The 18,862-nt window shown below is 40.2% G+C and overlaps 1 long non-coding RNA gene across 1 annotated transcript; it reads right to left on the bottom strand.

Moving 5' to 3' along the window:
- Nucleotides 1-4,256: 4,256 nt before the first annotated feature.
- Nucleotides 4,257-17,149, bottom strand: LOC120867687. Its single transcript, XR_005721972.1, has 3 exons — nucleotides 16,852-17,149; nucleotides 5,356-5,424; nucleotides 4,257-4,539 (listed from the first exon to the last, which is right to left on the bottom strand). It is a non-coding gene; the product is annotated as an uncharacterized LOC120867687 (long non-coding RNA).
- Nucleotides 17,150-18,862: the final 1,713 nt, after the last annotated feature.

Genomic DNA, 18,862 nt, shown 5'->3' with positions numbered 1-18,862 from the left:
AGGAGTACATCAAGTACATATTATCACCCTGTTTATTTAACTTAAATGCAGAGTACATCCTGCATCTATTGCTGCTTCATTGACTATGCCAAAGCCTTTGACTGTGTGGATCACAATAAACTGTGGAAAATTCTGAAAGAGATGGGAATACCAGACCACCTGACCTGCCTCTTGAGAAACCTGTATGCAGGTCAGGAAGCAACAGTTAGAACTGGACATGGAACAACAGACTGGTTCCAAATAGAAAAAGGAGTATGTCAAGGCTGTATATTGTCACCCTGCTTATTTAACTTATATGCAGAGTACATAATGAAAAACGCTGGGCTGGAAGAAGCACAAGCTGGAATCAAGATTGCTGGGAGAAATATCGATAACCTCAGATATGCAGATGACACCACCCTTATGGCAGAAAGTGAAGAAGAACTAAAAAGCCTCTTGATGAAAGTGAAAGAGGAGAGTGAAAAAGTTGGCTTAAAGCTCAGCATTCAGCAAACAAAGATCATGGCATCCGGTCCCATCACTTCATGGCAGTTAGATGGGGAAACAGTGGAAACAGTGTCAGACTTTATATTTGGGGGCTCCAAAATCACTGCAGATGGTGATTGCAGCCATGAAATTAAAAGACACTCCTTGGAAGGAAAGTTATGACCAACCTAGATGGCATATTAAAAAGCAGAGACATTACTTTGTCAACAAAGGTCCATCTAGTCAAGGCTATGGTTTTTCCAGTGGTCATGTATGGATGTGAGAGTTGAACTATAACTAAAGCTGAGTGCTGAAGAATTGATGCTTTTGAACTGTGGTGTTGGAGAAGACTCTTGAGAGTCCCTTGGACTGCATGGAGGTCCAACCAGTCCATCCTAAAGGAGATCAGTCCTGAATATTCACTGGAAGGACTGGTGCTAAAGTTGAAGCTTCACTACTTTGACCACCTGATGAGAAGAGCTGACTCACTGGAAAAGAACCTGATGCTGAGAAAGACTGAGGGCAGGAGGAGAAGAGGGTAACAGATGATGAGACGGTTGGATGGCATCATCGACTCGATGGACATGGGTTTGGATGGACTCCGGGAGTTGGTGATGAACAGGGAGACCTGGCATGCTGTGGTTCATGGGGTCACAAAGAGTTGGACACGACTGAGTGAATGAACTGAACTGAACATCATGCGAAATGCCAGACTGGATGAAGCACAAGCTGGAATCAAGATTGCCGGGAGAAATATCAATAACCTCAGATATGCAGATGACACCACCCTTATGGCAGAAAGCAAAGAACTAAAGAGCCTCTTGATGAAAGTGAAAGAGGAGACTGAAAAAGTTGCTTAAAACTCAACATTCAGAAAATTAAGATCATGGCATTTGGTCCCATCCCTTCATGGCAGATAGATGGGGAAACAATGGAACCGGTGAGGGACTTTATTTTTGGGGGCTCCAAAATCACTGCAGATGGTGACTGCAGCCATGAAATTAAAAGACACTTGCTCCTTTGAAGAAAAGCTATGACCAACCTCAGTTCAGTTCAGTTCAGTCACCCAGTCATGTCCGACTCTTTGGGACCCCATGGACTGCAGCACACCAGGCCTCCCTGTCCATCACCAACTCCTGGAGTCTACACAAACTCATGTCCATTGAGTTGGTGATACCATCCAGCCATCTCATCCTCTGTTGTCCCCTTCTCCTCCTGCCTTCAATCTTTCCCAGCATCAGGGTCTTTTCCAAGGAGTCAGTTCTTCGCATCAGGTGGCCAAAGTATTGGAGTTTCAGCTTCAGCATCATTCCTTCCAAAGAACACCCAGGACTGATCTCCTTTAGAATGGACTGGTTGGATCTCCTTGCAGTCCAAGGGACTCTCAAGAGTCTTCTCCAACACCACAGTTCAAAAGCACTGATGCTTTTGAATGGATGGTTGGATGGACATGAGTTTGAGCAAGCTCTGGGAGATGGTGATGGCCAGGGAAACCTGGCATGCTGCAGTCCATGGGGTTGAAAAGAGTTGGACATGGCTGAGTGACTGAACTAAACTGAACTGTATGAGCTATTTGTATATTTTGGATATTAATCCCTTATTGGTCATATTATTTGCAAATATTTTGTCTCATTCAATAGATCTTTTAATTTTATCAGTGGTCTCCTTTGCTATATAAAAGCTTTTAAATTCAATTAGGTCTCATTTGTTTATTTTTGGTTTTATTTCTTTTGCTTTAGGAGACAGATCTAAAAAATATTGTGAAAAATGCCATTGGTATTTTGATAGGGACTGCACTGAATCTGTAGGTTGCCTTGGGTAGGATGGCCATTTTGACACTATATTGTACACCTGTATCTTATATAATTTTGTACATCAACTATATACTTCAATTAAAAAAAGAATGAATCTACACTGTTTCCATAAAAAGATTCTTAAGTCAGAAAGGACACATTAGGCTATCATTTATCCAAAAGTTTTCAGTTTCAACCATCGAGATATTTGTTGCTACATTCAAAACAAAACACTTTCTTGATTTATCATTTATCCATTTATAGAAGCCACCTATTGACTTGGTCAGTCTCTTGTGGGGTCACTGCTCCTTTCTCCTGTGTCCTGGTGCACACAAGGTTTTGTTTGTGCCCTCTTAGAGTCTGTTTCCCCAATCCTCTGTAAGTTCTGGTGGCTCTATGGTAGGGCTAATGGTGACCTCCTCCAAGAGGGCTTATGCCATACCAAGGTCTGCTGCACCCAGAGCCCCTGCCCTTTCCTGAATATTCACTGGAAAGGCTGATGCTGAAGCTGAAGCTCCATTACTTGGCCACCTGATGCGAAGAACTGACTCCTTGGAAAAGACTGATGCTAGGAAAGATTGAAGGCAGGAGGAGGGGATGACAAAGGATGAGATGGTTGAATGGCATCACTGACTCGATGGACATGAGTTTGAGTAAGCTCCGGGAGTTGGTGATGGACAGGGAGGCCTGGCGTGCTGCAATCCATGGGATCGCAGAGTCGAACACGACTGAACAACTCAACTGAACTGATTGACTTGCTGTTATCTGAGATAAAAGTGTCAATTACTTGCCTTCTACCCTTTCCTGAAAGCCATTATTATCAGTATTTATTGATATCATGTTATGTTTATGTAGTTATTGTCTATTGCGAAGCCAAAAAGCCCTCCTTGTATATCTTTTTTTTTTCTTTTTCTGGAGGTGATAATGCTTGTTTGTTTGTTTGTTTCTACTTGCATTATTTCCTATGTACATGTCCTTTTCTTTTATGTTTGAATAGAAAATTTATTATTTTCATTTTCTGTGTGTTTTCTTTTTCTATCAGGGGAAAATAAGAGAAATCTTAAGGACAGTTGTCACTTGCTACCAAATTGAGGGTAGTCTTTCTCCGGTGGTTTAGTCGCTAAGTCGTGTCTGACTCTTGAGACCCCAGGGACTGTAGCCCGCCAGGCTCCTCTGTCCATGGGATTCTCCAGGCAAGAATACTGGAGAGGGTTGCCTTTTCTTTCTGTTTAGAACTTTTATGGTATATCAGTCGTTTTTCATGCCCAAGTGTGTATGCCACTCTATCTGGAACTTTCCTCTGTAAAGTCCTCCTGCTCCAGGATAGAGGTTTTACCTTGGGCCTTTCATCTAGTTATTATACCGGACATTTTCTTTTCTTTTATGTCAGAACCCCTGTTTCCTGGGTCCCATGTCTTGCTTTCCTTCCTAGTTTTTATGACACTTTCCTTCTATTGCTTTCTTAGAAATGATACATGGCAGATAGGGCTTTTTTGGGGGGTTCTTATCTGAAAATGTCTTTTTTCCTACCCTCACTCTGTATTTTCAGTTTGGCCCTATGGAATTCAGGTCGCAAATTATTTTTCTTTAAAGACATTGTCCCATTGTCTTCTTAGCTTCTAGGGTCATTTTTGAGAAGTCTAAGACCATTTCTAATCCTGTTTCTTTGTAAGTGACTTATCTGTCTGGACACTTGTAGTTCTTTTCTGTGTCCTTGGTAATGCTGAAACTTGGCACTCATCTTTCTTCATTGATTAGATTGTCAACTGGTGACTCGTGTCCTTCAGTTCCAGGAAATTTTTCTTAAATTATTTCTTTGATAATGTTCTCCTTCTCTGTTTTCTTAATTTCGATGTTGGATTCAATTGATACTCAAAATATTTTATCCTTATACTATCCTTATTATTTTCCACAATTTTGCCTTTTTATTAATTCCAACCTATTAACTTTTTAACGTCGATGAGCACTTTTGATTTCCAAGGGTTCTTTTTGTATTAACTTTTTAACGTCGATGAGCACTTTTGATTTCCAAGGGTTCTTTTTGTTTTTCATAGTATACTACTTTTAAAAAATTGATGGATGCAGTGTCTTCTCTTAACTCTTTAGGAGTTTTAATTGTAATTTTTATTTGAAGGTATCTCTGTTTCTGGCATCACCTGTTTCTTCCTGATCCAGGTATCTGGAGACTTTGTTTTGGTCTTTGTTTTTATTGATGGGGGCTCTTCTCTGGTGTCTGGTGACCCTTAGTTGTCACTTCATATTGTAGAGTAAGGCACAAGACCTAATTGGAGGGAGAAGGGATAAATTAGGAGTTTGGGATTAAAATATACGTACTACAATACATAAAATAGATCACCAACCTTGTTATCTATTGACCTACTTATAGTACAGGGAACTATACTCAGTATCTTATAATAACCTATAATGGAAAATAATTTTTAAAAGAATATAAATATACACAAATATATACATATATAAAATTTTTTCCCATATATATAAAAAACTGAGTCAGGTTGCCATATACCTGAAACTGACACAAAATTATAAATCAACTATATTTCAATTAAGAAAAAAGGCAAAAAAAAAAAAAGACTAATTGGAAGTTCTCTATGTGTGTACACAGAGCTTGTCAAGTGGGAGCCTTTCCTGTTGGGTTTTTGTGGGGATCTTGCTCTTTTGTTACAGGAACCCCAAGTGGTATTATCCATGATTTTGTTCCCGTGGGGCAGTTCAGTTTCTTAGGAGAAGAATCCTCTCATATGCTGTCTAGGGGTAACACGTGTTGCCTACATTTGGGGAGCAGAGTTGAGGAAGAGGGCTGGGGACCCCACTGCTCAGGATGCACTCTTGCTCAGTTTCCCCGTTTCCAGACCTTATCTCACACCTGCTGGCTCCTGTGCCAGCTGTACTGGAATCTAGGGCCTCCCCACTTCAGATTTGCCAGGGATCAGGGTTCCATCCTCCTGCCAAGGTAAAGAGAAACTGCTTGGCTTCAAGGGCAGAGAGTGTCTTCAGCTCTGATCTTTACCTTGGTCCATCCATTTATCATGGCCTGAGTCTTTCAAAGGTTTTGTGAGGCTATCAGTTTGCTTCTCACCTGTAACTAACCCCCCTTCCACGCTCGCCTTCCTTTACTCTGCTACATTACTATTCCTCCATCTGGTTTCTATCTTTTAAAAAAGGAACAGAAAAGGTGCTAATTAGCACATAAAAAGCTTCTCCATGTCACCAACCATCAGGGAAATGCAAATCAAAACCGTAATGAGAATGGCATTGAAACATGTATAATATCATATAAGAAACGAATCGCCAGTCTAGGTTCGATGCAGGATACAGGATGCTTGGGGCTGGTGCACTGGGATGACCCAGAGAGATGGTATGGGGAGGGAGGTGAAAGGGGAGTTCAGGATTGGGAACACATGTACACCCGTGGTGGAGCAAAACCAATACAGTATTGTAAAGTAAAATAAAGTGTAAAAAAAAACACCACAATGAGATGCCCCTTCATACCCATTAGGCTGACATCATAAAAAGTCCCTCAAACAAGAAAACAACAGTGCTGAGGTGGATGTGGAGAAACCGGAACTCTTGCACCTTGTTGGTGGGAATGTGAAATGGTATAGCTGCTGTGGAAAATTATGTTTCCTCAAAAAGTTAAGCATAGAATTACCATTTGATTCAGCATTTCCACTTCTGGGTATATACACAAAAGTTTTGAAAGCAGGGACTTGAATAATTATTTGCACACTGATGTTCATGGCTGTCTTATTCACAATAGCCAAAAGGTAGAAATTGCCGATATGCCCTTTGACGGATGAATGGATAAATAAAGGGTGGTAATATCCATACAGTGGACTATTATTCAGCCTCGAAAAGGAAAATAATTCTATCAATTATTCCTCAACAAAACTAAAAAATGAAATATGTCTGGTTTAGTAGAGGGGGAAAGGAATGAAATTCTGACACGTGCTATTAATATAACATAGATAAGCTTAAAGACATTATGTTAAGTGAAATAAGCCAGTCACACCAGGACAAATATTATCTGATTCCACTTATATGAGGTACCTAGGGTGGTCAAATATGTAGAGACACAAAAAGAATAGTGGTTACCATGAGTGGAAGGAGGGGGAGTAGGGTTTTGCCTTGGTTTAGTGGGAACATTGTTAGTGGTTCCAGGGTTTTACTTTGGGATGGGGCCCAATAATGTAAATGTACTTAATACCACTGAACTGTATACTTAAATATGGATAAAATAGTAAGATTTGTGTTGTATATATTTTACCACAATTTTTTAAAATGCTGAAAAAAAAAGAGTGGAAAACGCTTACTGTGGTGTAATTTCCCATTTTCTTCATTTATGTGAATATATTCCTTTTAAATTCTTTCACTGTCATTTTTGGTGGGGTCTCAGGAAAAAGAGATAGTACATCTGTGTAGTCAATGCATCACGTATAACTAATTTCCCTCAAGTATTTTTTCAGTGCCTATTACATGGATGGCACTGTGCTCAGGAATATAAATATGATTGATTTCCATGTTGGAAAAGGAAAAAAAAATTATAGGCACAATACTTCTTCTAAACTTGTATACTATCAAATACAGTTTTGGCTCTGAGGTCATTAAAGCAGGGAGAAAATGGATTTGCTGATACATTTGTTGTCATCTTGGACTATGGCCCTAAGTTGCTATAGCAATGGACCAAAGCAGGAACTTCATTAGAGGAGGAGCTCCTTGAATTTGAACCATATTATTCAATCAAGCATGAATGAGGGGGTAGACCATCACATAGCACCCAGATTTTTACTTTGATAAGCTGTTTAATTAGTTATATCTAATAAGTCTTTACCAGTCCATCCTAAAGGAGATCAGTCCTGGGATTTCTTTGGAAGGAATGATGCTAAAGCTGAAACTCCAGTACTTCGGCCACCTCATGCGAAGAGTTGACTCATTGGAAAAGACTTTGATGCTGGGAGGGACTGGGGGCAGGAGGAGAAGGGGACGACCGAGGATGAGATGGCTGGATGGCATCACTGACTTGATGGACGTGAGTTTGAGTGAACTCTGGGAGTTGGTGATGGACAGGGAGGCCTGGCGCGCTGCAATTCATGGGTCGCAAAGAGTTGGACACGACTGAGTGACTGAACTGAACTGAACTGAATAAGTCTTTGGGATATGTAAAACAACAACCTAAAACCTTGCTTTTTGCATCTTTCTGGAGTTGTCAGTAGTCAAAAGATTTCCTTGCAATCCCTTGGTGGAACTATCCAAAGCAGTGCTAGAGTACTATTTGAATATCATCAGCAAGGGCAGGAAGGGGCACAAACAGATTAATGACGGATAACAGCTTACTGTAGCTGGCATTTTGAAAGAAGATGCTTGGGGTCATCCAATAAAGAAATTATCACAGGCAAGCTTTAGGTCTTTGTCACAGATGTGTGGGGGCTATTTTTTGTAGGGAAGAAGGGCACTTTCTTCACATACATACACACACACACACTCAACCCACCTACCCACCCCACCCCGCCACACACATGAAAAAGCTTCATTAATAGTTTCAATGTGACATTCAGGGAGTCCATATTGCTTAAGGGAGTTCAGAAAGAAATGTGATCAGAATCAGGTCAGGGTGGGATGGTAGTGTTCATCACCAGGGATGGTGTCTAAGAGGATGAGAGTTTTAAGTGGAGTTTTGGAAAAAGGAAGAGTCACATACTCTTGAGGAAGGCATAATTATGTCTGATTCATTAAGACCTTACCATCACTCCAAATCCCTAGTTTGTCTGCTTGTGATTAAATCAGATTCATTTCCAGCATTTCCTCCTAACAGCCTTCCAGGAGGCCCCAGGCAGAGCAATCCAATGGAATCATATCCTAGTGAACTTAATCAGGAAAGCAGTTATTTTCAAGTCTCTTTACCAACCCTGGAAATTAATTGTTTTGTTGACTCATTTTCCTTTCCCGAAGGGTAACTTTTGAGTTTGTCTTCTATACTGTCTGTTTTACTACAAATATTCTTTCATTATGTTGCTCTCCCCTGATATTTTTGTAGTATAGTCAAACATTAAATAAACAGTTTTTTTTTTCTTTCATTTTTTTGAGGGGCAGTTGCTAATATTCTAAAGCCCTAAGCAAGGTACTGTGCAAGTTACAAAGAAGGGCCAGATGCAGTCCCTTCATGCTGTTAAGGGATAACAATAGGACAAATGATAGAAGACAATCAGTGATTATTTACCAGATGAGTGATAGATACCAGGTGGTCCCAACCTGAGCTTCCCAGCCTCATGGGTGTATTGGGGGAAGAAGGGGGGTGGTGTCTGTGAGCTATTTTCAGTACTTCAAAAAGATGGACCAAAAAAAAGCTCATATATATCAGAGATTAGATGCACAGGCTATTTAAACTAAAACATCAGGTTTCTTTTTTCTGGGCTAGAATTATAGCAAGCCAGTATAAAAACACCAGTTACTCCATGCTGACTGGGAGCTCTGATTGGCGGTTACCCTTATCTTTGGTTAATGAAACATGAGAAAATGAATTATTATTTGATAAGTGTGTGTTGGTTGATAGACAAAAAGTATTTCAAAGCTTGGGATTTGTAAAGGGAGGATAATACGGTAAATTGGGTGAAAAGACTGGGAATAAGGAAGATGGACAGCAAGTGATTAGGACAAAGACTGCAGAGAAGGAGGGTCGCTGTTAAACAGGATTGTGAAAGATGGGCAGGATTCATATTTCCCAAGGTGTGGCCTGCACCCACAGCATCAGCACCACCTGGAAACTTGTTAAAAATACAAATTCTTGGGCCTTATCTGCTGAATCGGAAACTGGGAATGAGGCCCAGCCATCTGCGTTCTAATGGCCCTTAGGTGATACCAATGCACACTGCAGCTTGAGAACCAAGTCTATACCATCCTCTCCTAAAGTCTGAAATACTAACGAAACAGGAGACAGTTCTAAAAGATACCTGTTCAGCCTCGAAACAAAATGAACCACTATCAAGAAAGTTATTTCCTTTTCCCATTGCTCGTGTCATTTGATAGCATCATAGGAAAAAAGAGTCTGGTCCTTAGAGGTCTTTAAAAAAATAATTAATTATTTCCATGGCTTCATGAAGTTGCTTTTATTTATTTTTAAACAAAGAGAATAAACTGCATTCAGGTTCAGAGGCCCGGCAAGTAATGGAATCTAACTTGACTCTGATAACTTGGCCTTTAGATAACTGTAATGACTCTAATAACTTGGTTTTCCTTCCCTCACATTTATTTTTATGTTTATCTTCCCTTTTGGCAAGTGCTTGTTTTCCTTTTGCAAAAGAAGTACAAAGTATTCCTTTTGAAAACTTCTTTATGTAAAATGTGATTGAAATTAAAGAAAAAAGTACTAGAGGTATGGGAAGTGGAAAACATACTAAAGGCATGTGGTGAATGACATTGCAAAGTATATTTAAGACAACAGTTTGTATGTGTATTTGTGTTGGTGATGTTTGAATGGATGACTTTGTATTTGTTCTTGTTTATTTGTTTTTTTGAAAGAATAAGCCACAGATTGAAGCAAGCAGAAGTGTAATGAAAAAGTATCCAAATAGCAAAAGGCATTCAGGCAACAAGCTATGACAACTTGTGGGAGCAATACTTAGTATTGCTCAGCAAAAGGACCCACTTAGTTCTTTGGAGTCAGTTGTGCCAGGATTTTGTGATACTTCATTTCCTGAAGTATAGGGTTGCTGAGATGATGAGAGCTGTAACACAGGCTTTGTAATCTCTTGAGGAAAAGAAGAAAACAGTTCTTGAATAGGTGACAATTAACATCGTGTTTCTACCCATACCAGATTCATAGAGATGCTTTTTAATCACTTCATTTTGATTCAAGAAGTGCCCAAGTTAATTGATTTATGTACAAACATAAATGTGTCCCAGCATGCTATGGGTAGGGTTATTCACGGGGAAATTATACTGCATTCCTTTTCTCACAACATTTTAATTACAGGTAAAGCCTGATGAAAAGCAGTATAAAAGACATCCTCTAAGATGATGATTCTCTAACTTCTTTGACTTCAACACATAAAACACATTTTACAGCTTGTTCCAGTGTATGTGTACACACAGGTACACACACATGCACACACACTTTTTAATACCTAAACAAAGGTTTAATGAAGTAACATTCATCTGTATAGCAAGAGATATGCTCTGCAAGATATGCTCTCCCTCAGTTTTATCTCATTAAAAGTGATTTTCTAATCCCTTAGTAGTCTCTTCCCCACCTTCATTCTCTGGAGCTACGGATTCAGTAGGTTTGGTATAGGGGAGGGCAAGTTTTGATAAGTGAACTAGAGGATTCTGTTGCAGGTGGAACTTGGCCACGTTTTGAGAACCACCACATATCACAACTAAGAATTTGCATGCTGCAACTAAAGATCCTGTGTGCCACAATTAAGGCCTGGCCTGATACAGCTAAATAAAAAATAAAAATAAATATTAAAAAATAATAGAAGCCTAAGATGTTAGTATGTGAAAAGCTTTATGGATATTGTAGTCCAAAGTTGGAAGAACCTCTATTAGCTGCTAGATAAATTTCAGTTATAGAATGTCAGTCAAGGCCCTTCATTGGCTAGTTCCTGATGAGCTTTTCAAGTCTATCTCCAGCTGCAACCTTGCTCCTGTCCCTCACTCCTATTCCACGCAGCCAAACTGCATCAGATAAATCATCATTAATGCACCACATGCTTTTATGGGGGCTTTCATTTCTTGCAGTATAGTGGAATGTCTTTTCTTAACGGATCCTCCTGCTGAAAACAACTAAATATGCTCAATGACATAAAAAAGCCATTAAAAATGTGTTCCTGATGAGTCAGCAAGTTGTTAAAGAATCCTGAAAGACCAAAAACTAAGCAAATAAAGTAAGGAGAGCCCGAAAGGTCGCTTTTGCCTCGAGGATATTTGTTGAACTGGCTGATGTTTTAAAAATTATTTATTTTTTAATTTTTGGTAAATGCTGAGCTGAATGAAGCACAAGCTGGAATTAAGATTGCCAGGAGAAATACCAATAACCTCAGATATGCAGATGATACCACCCTTATGGCAAAAAGTGAAGAAGAACTGAAGAGCCTTTTAATGAAAGTGGAAGAAGAGAGTGAAAAAGCTGGCTTAAAACTCAGCATTCAGAAAATGGAGATCATGGCATACAGTCCCATCTCTTCATGGCAAATAGATGGGGAAACAATGGAAACAGTGAGAGACTTTATTTTTTGGGCTCCAAAATCGCTGTAGATGGTGACTGCAGCCATGAAATTAAAAGATGCTTGCTCCTTGGAAGAAAAGCTATGAGCAACCAAGACAGCATATTAAAAAGCAGAAACATTACTTGCCAACAAAAGTCCATCTAGTCAAGCTATGATTTTTCCAGTAGTCATGTATGGTTGTGAGAGTTGGACTACAAAGAAAGTTGAGCACCAAAGAATTGATGCTTTTGAGCTGTGGTGTTGTTGAAGAAGACTCTTGGTCCCTTGGACTGCAAGGAGATCCAACCAGCAATCTTAAGGGAAATCAGTCCTGAATATTCATTGGAAGGACTAATGCTGAAGCTGAAACTCCAATACTTTGGCCACCTGATGCAAAGAACTAACTTATTGGAAAAGACCCTGATGCTGGGAAAGATTGAAGGCAGGAGGAGAAGGGGACAACAGAGGATGAGATGGTTGGATGGCATCACCGACTTAATGGACATGAGTTTGAGTAAGCTCTGGGAGATGGTGATGGACAGGGAGGCCTGGCGTGCTTCAGTCCATGGGGTCACAAAGAGTCAGACACAACTAAGTGACTGAACTGAACTGAACTGCACTGGAAGTGGGCTTTATCTAGTTGAGCTGAGCAGGGGCTACTTTTCCTTGTGGTGCATGGGCTTGTCATTGTGGTGGCTTCTCTTGTTGCAAAGCATAGACTCTAGGTACATGAACTTTTGTAGTTTCAGCTCATGGGCTCACTATTTGTGACTCACAGGCTGTAGAGTGCAGGCTTAGTTGCTTTGCAGCATGTGGAATCTTTCTGCACCAGGTATCAAACCCGTGTCCCATGTATTAGCAGGCAGATTCCTATCCACTGTGCCACCAGAGAAGTGCTGAACTGACTTAATTTTTGAACTTTGGTTTTTCATGGGGAAACAGAAGGTGAAACCTAGAATATTCTTAAGATAGGAGTCTAAGAGGACCACTTCTATAAAGTGAGGACTTCAAATGTCCATAAGCCAGTTTAGTGCATAGGCAGTTTAGTGCATGGGTAATTTAGAAATAAACCGGTCACCTGAAGAATAAAAGTAGTTGCTTGTCTTAAACATTGGGGCTGGGTAGAGGGTCAAAAAAATATCTTCCCTGAAAATTTGTGATCACAAGTCAACTCTTATGAGGATCTATAACATGAATTCACACAACCAAAGTGACTTACATTGGTAGTGTCCTCAAGGTGCCTAGCAGAACCAAATGTACATTCTCTTAGAAGAACTTATCTTCCCTAACCCTCAAGGAATTAAGGAACTCTTCATGATAAAGTTTTAAAGAAATTTTAGCTCATGCTCAAAAATGATAAAAATACCTAAGAAAGTGAGGTAATATGAGTACTCAGACAACAGAAACATCAGACAGCAGAATCAGACCCATAAAGACTATAGATAGTGAATTATCACATATAAAAGAAGTATTTTAATATGTTTAAAGAAATAAGAAATAAAATTATGAATAAAAATCTGACTGTAAAACTGACAAAGTATATTTAAAAGAGAATTTCTGGAAATAAAAAATTATGGATTCCACAGTTAACTAGACACAACTGAGGAGAAAATCAGTAACCTAGGGGAGAGTTCTAAAAAATATGTCCAGAATGTAGCATAGAGAGACAAAAGGATGGGAAACATGAAAGAGAGGTTGAGTGATCTGGAAGGTAAAATGAAATAATTTTATACACGTATAATTGGTGTTCCAGAAGAAGGGGAGAGAAAGAATGTTGCAGAGACAATATCTGGACAGGTGATAGTTGAGAATTTTTCAGTACTGGTGAAAGACACCCATTTACACTTTTGGGAAGCCTCGCGAATCTCACGTAAGATGAAAGAAATCCACACCTGCAAACAGCATACATGAGACTGCAGAACACCAAAACAAAGAGAGGATCTTAAAGCAATCAGAAAGATTATCTTTAAAGAATAGTAATTATCCCGACAGTTGTCCTCTCAACAGCAATGAAAGACATCATTGAAATATCTCTGTCACTGAAATATGCTGAGAGAAAAATAACTTAACCTAGGATTATATATGCAGCAAAAAAATATTTTTAAAGGAGGATTTGCAGACAAAATCTATGAGAAGTCATTGCCAGCAGACTCTCACCAAAGGAAATTCTCAAGAATATACTTTAGGCAGAAGGCTGGTCTGAGATGCAAGAAGAAATGAAGAGCAAACACAATATTATATATGAGGATGAACAGAAAAAATTCACCTCTATAAAACAAAAAGAAGGTCTTATAAGGTTTAAAAAAAAAAACAAGAGAAAACTGAAGTATAATGTTCAAAATTTGGGGAGGATGTGACTAAAGTTGAAGTGTTATAATACTTATATTTTGAGGGAGAGGAGGATCACAATACTGATCGATCTGGATTTTGACAAGTATCCGTGCTTGCCAGATTTCTTGTCAGTTACTAGAAGAGTAGGAACAGGATGGTTGCCATCTCTCCCCTATACAGTCTGCAGCTCTAATGAGAGTGGACTCTTGTATCTCACTCAGGGCTATACTTCTGGTTAGTGATGAACAAGAAGGGGGCAGTGCGAATGGTCTGCCCGTGTGGAGAGGAGTATTTCATCAATGGCATTGTTTGGAGTCGCCAGTATACAGTAACAACAAAGTCCCCCAACTTTTGGTGGGTTTTATCATTGTTTACATCCTCTATTCCCCCAACTCCATCCCACTGTTCCCAGATCCTCATTTATTACTTTCCCCTCCTCAAGCAGTGACCCATGTGAGGTCTGATTTTTCAGTTGCAGGTATCCGTCTCTCTGCTTCTTTTTGCTCATTCTTCTTTAGGCCATTACTGTGATCAACAACATAGTTTAGGGCAGTGATTCTAGAACATTCACAGACTCTCATGAACCTGTCAGGGGATCTTCAAGATCTAAACTGTTCTTCGATTAATATGAATCTATCATTTGCCGTTTCAGTGTGTTGAAAATGTTAGTCGCTTAGTTGTGCCCAACTCTGTCACTCCGTGGATGGTAACCCATCAGGCCCCTCTCTCTATGGAATTCTCTAGGCAGGAATACAGGAGTGCATAGCTGTTCCCTTCTCCAGGGGATCTTCCCTGGTCCAAGGATCGAACCCTGGTCTCCTATATTGCAGGCGGATTCTTTACTGTCTGAGCCATTAGGGAAACCTCAGTGGTGCAAAAACACTGGTGACTGAAGCTGTCGGCACCTTAGGAGCAATCACGGTGGTGACACCAGTCTTTCTTAGTATTACTTGTGTTGCGTGCCAAAGTGGCATGACTGTCTTAGGAAGAGCACTCCTGCAACTGTTAAGCAAGCTGTGAGTTGAACAAGCTGCTTTTTTCACAAAACACCTTTTTTTTTTTTTTTTAAATCAAAAGAATGAGTGACAGAGGACTGCGGGGAAGGTTAGTGCTTCAAAGGAAAACTGTGTGTTGTCTATACCACATGCTTTGCTGCTTAGGATTCTATGGAGCTATTTTACAACTCTGTAAGTTGTAGATAACTGATAGCAATGCAAAATAATTCTTCTCTATAGAAATGCAAATGCCTTGTGTCTGGTGGAAGGATACCCCATCCCCCTCTCTTCTGCTCCATGCGCACATTCATTTCAGCATTCTTCTGTTCATTACAGATTTGTGCTTCTTTGGCTTTCTCCTTTGAACAGGTTCAAACATCTGCCTGGCTCCCTCATTAGGACTTAAAGAAAATCTCTAATGTGGTTGTTTTATATCTGTATGAGAGTTATGATTGACCTTTTTAAAAAAAATTATCTTTTAACAAAAAACTATAGTTACTTCAGCTTAGATATGTAGTAGAGAATTTATCAAAAAATAATTGAAATGAGCCTGTCAAAGTAAACACTGACAGTATTTGTTACCGAAGATCAAATTCAAGCTTTCAAGTGAAAATTAGAATATCTGCCACTATGAACTTGACAGCTTCCTAACACTTCAAGACTCATCTCTTGAGATTGGCAGTGATGTTAATGAATGTGATCTTGTATAGTGAAATGTGACAACATTTGGAAGGTCTGCATAACTCAGTGGGCCAGTATTTTCCGAATGACCAATGCATGATGTCAAAAAATCACGCATAGGTAAAAAAGGATAGCTGATAGATTTTAATATAACAGAGTTCACTGATACAGTTTTACATAGTACATACAACTAATCTTTAAGAAATTGACACTTGCAGAGTTTTGATGTAGTTGATTATCAAAGAAGAAAATTCACAATTTTCTGAAGTCTATTAAATATTCTATTCCAACTCTGTGAGACCATACTTTCTTCATATACTTCAACCCAAACAACCTATTACAATAGATTGAATGCAGAAGCAGATATGAGAACCCAGCTGCTATCAAGCCAGACATTAAAGAAATTCACATAAATGTAACACAATGCGACTTCTCTCATTAAACTTTTTTTTGTTTTAGAAAATAGTAATATTTCATGAAAATATGTATTAATGTTCAAGTGTAATGGGGTTATTATTATTATTTTAAAATAGACTAATATATAGTTTTGAAAACCCGTATAAACAAAAGTCCTTTGGAAATCTTCAATAGTCCTTAAGTGTGGAAAAGGATCCTGACACCGAAATGTTTGAGAACCACGGCCTTAAAGAAGGATTGTTGAATGTGAACGGGTTAAGACGGTATGGAAAGAGGTGGTCCTGTAGGTTAAGATGAAGTTGAATTTCCTCCTGCATTATGCACAAGTCTTCTGGGGAGAAATTGGTCTAGTTCTGGCTTTGCCATTAAAGGTAATAGTTATTTTTGGTGCCTATATTTTATGCTACATGGGCTTCCCAGGTGGTGCAGTGGTAAAGAATTCACCTGCCAATGCAGGAGACACCAGAGACTTGGGTTCAATCCCTGGGTTGGGAAGGTCCCCTGAAGTCGGATATAGCAACCCACTCCAGTTTTCTTGCCCGGGGAATTTCATGGACAGAGGAGCCTGGCAGGCTACAGTCCATGGTATTGCAAAGAGTCAGACACAACTGGGCAACTGAGCACACATTCAGAAATTGTAAGCTAAATATACTACATGAGTCTATGTGAAATGCTTCATTTATTCCTACAACATCTTTAAACAGTAGGCTTAATTCTTATTTTTATCACTGTAAATATTGTTGATCTTAAGGAAACCCAGGTTTAGAGAAGTTAAGTGACTTGCCTGGAATTTAATAGCCACGATGCAAACTTCACTCTGTCCTGGTCTTAACCAGGAAGTCCCTTTTGTCTCCTGATTCTGAGTGAGCAAGACCAAATTTCCTCATTTTCCTGGGTCTCAGTTTCTCTCTGTGTAAAACAAATGAGGTTAGAGAGAGCTTCACCCACCTTGGATCAGGTCCTCAGCTCTGTGTAAAACATGTAGCTTGTTCTCCTGTCTTCCAGAGGCTCCCAGTCCAGGTGATCTCTAATGACTGTTCAAACTGCCCAATTCTATAATTTTCACAGCACATGTTCTTTTTTACTGTTCTTAGGAGTCCTGGGGTTTGAATGACTTTGTGGTTGGAAGTGAAGAAACCGAAGCAGGCGAAGAGACTGCCAGTTCATTACTGTGGAGTGGCAAGATATTAATCCAGTAGTTAATTCATCTTGCCACTGAATCCTAGAGGCCTGAAACCAGAAACCTAGTTCTTGTTCCACCGCCAGAGGATTTTATCCCGCCCTGCATTCCACCTACCCCCGCCGCCGCCCCCCCCCCCCCTCCGCCCCCGCCCAATTCAGGAATTGCTTTCAGCCAACATTACCTCTGCTTTCTGAGCACAAGCCAAGCTATTGTGCTGGAAATAATCCGTGTTAGTCTTATTGGAGTGGCTTGCGTTGCCATAGTTACTGTTTAGGTTCTGTGCACCTAAAATTTCAAGGATTTATCAGGAAAAAAAGAGTTTGCTGATTTTTCTCTTTGGAACATCACATGGGAGAAAAAACAGATTTTTTCCTCCTATATGTCCATTCTGGGTGGGTACTGTCATGCCCAGCATTGCATAGTTATAGTTAACCCTCCAGTGGTGAAAAGCAGGCTTGGCCACAGCCTTGAGAAATGGACTTGTCAGCGTCCTGCTGAGGACCCACAATCACTGCCTGATGATGGATGGAAAGGCAGGTTGTCATTGCCGGTTTTGTAGCTCAGGAAATTGCACGAGACAGCTGGTTATTTATGACAGAGAAACTCAGAGCTTCTTAGTAGGTTTCCTAGTTGCCTCCACTCTATAAACAGTGACTTTCCCCCCAGCGCTGAGGCTCTGTCAGAAGTTTGCATGGAGACAGGAAGGGGAGGAGGGTGAAGAGAGCAACCTGCCGCTTGGCACCCATGAGCAGCTGGAAGTGCGGTACACAGAAACTCTGCTTTTGTAGTAGTGGTGTCTGTTTGTGTTGCCTGTTTGCTTGTCTGGTTTGCAGACTGTGTCAGCCCACATTTGAGTCCAGAAATAGTCCCCTATGCCTTGTCTCCATGAGCCAGACTGGTCTTTATGTGGCTGTCTCCTAGGAGCCCAAAGCTATGCCACATGGCTGGAAGCTATGTTTACAAGCTTTTCATCCATCTTCCTTAACTTGTGGTTGCTATGGTTTCCTTCGCCTGCTGGGCCTGGCCTTTTTAGGGGGACAAGCTGTCCACTCAACTGAAAGCCAGGGGCACAGCTCTGCCAGCATTGGCCTTTTGGCCACAGTCCCAACCACATCACATCACCTGCCCATTCTGAGCCTTAAAACTTGTCCCTTGTGGGATGACCTTGACTTCTGTCCCAGCGCCAGTCCAGTGTGGGGTTTGCTTCCTTACTGCCTGTCCTGGGACTTTCCCACTGGCCTCATCAAAGCACTCATTTTGTTTTCATCAGAACTGACTTCTCAGTAGCTTGGATGTTACTTTGTAGAGACCTGTCCTCCACTATGTTCATCACAATCTCCTACTTATGTACACAGCTCCTTTAAACCCAGAGGCAACTCCACCAAGTGGCCACAGCATCCTTTGTCATGGACATCTGTTGCTGCTGGCCCAGCATCCATTCCACCAAAAAGCAAGGCGACGTTTTTTGTGTGCCTCAACTGTAATCCAAATACCTGAGTCAGGATAAATTCCCTTTTTATGCAAATGCCTGTTGGAGTAGGGTTTTCTGACATAAGTGACAGAGTCTGATATATTATTAAAAATTCAAGAGGACATTAGGCTCAGAGAAGTGAAATAACCTGAGCAGGATACCCAGCTACTGCGATGTGACCCCATTTTTCTTGTCTCTAAAGACTGTCTTTTCTGCTGTCCCGTATTGACTTTGAATAGTAGTCTTATATTTTTGACACATTTCACAATATGCAGAGTCCTTTCACAGGACTTGTACCACAGACC

Source organism: Oryx dammah, unplaced genomic scaffold (genome assembly GCF_014754425.2).
Source record: "Oryx dammah isolate SB20612 unplaced genomic scaffold, SCBI_Odam_1.1 HiC_scaffold_9, whole genome shotgun sequence".
NCBI lineage: Eukaryota > Metazoa > Chordata > Mammalia > Artiodactyla > Bovidae > Oryx > Oryx dammah.
Note: the sequence above shows the minus strand (reverse complement) of the source record. Positions and strands in the feature narration are given on the sequence as shown.